At 45.8% G+C, this 395-nt stretch overlaps 1 non-coding gene across 1 annotated transcript; it reads left to right on the forward strand.

The window, feature by feature from the left end:
* The first annotated feature begins 321 nt into the window (after positions 1 to 321).
* TRNAN-GUU (transfer RNA asparagine (anticodon GUU)) lies at positions 322 to 395 on the forward strand. The gene has a single exon. It is a non-coding gene; the product is annotated as a tRNA-Asn (tRNA).

Here is a 395-nt window from a genome sequence, read left to right on the forward strand (position 1 = left end):
CGATTCTCCTCCCCACTCCTCCAGGCTGCGGGGGAGTGAGCGAGCGGCTGCATGGTGCCTGGTTGCCGGCCGGGGTTAAACCATGACAGTGCTGTTGAGTTGTTTTTGCATTTAAACCCTGAATTACTTAGTTCCAATACGAAATGCTCAACTACAATGAAACATTGTTTTGTAAGGGTTTTTTTCAGCTTGAAAGATTCTAGGATATAGTAGGGTTTAGTGCAGAGTATCTCTGCTACGTGGAATCAATGTTTTTAGGAAGGCAATTTTATTTTAGGATGGAAAATTAGTTATTATTATGAAGAGAATGGTAACCGGGGAGTCTCTGTGGCGCAATTGGTCAGCGCGTTCGGCTGTTAACCGAAAGGTTGGTGGTTCAAGCCCACCCAGGGACG

Source organism: Falco biarmicus, chromosome 4, assembly GCF_023638135.1.
Source record: "Falco biarmicus isolate bFalBia1 chromosome 4, bFalBia1.pri, whole genome shotgun sequence".
Lineage (NCBI taxonomy): Eukaryota > Metazoa > Chordata > Aves > Falconiformes > Falconidae > Falco > Falco biarmicus.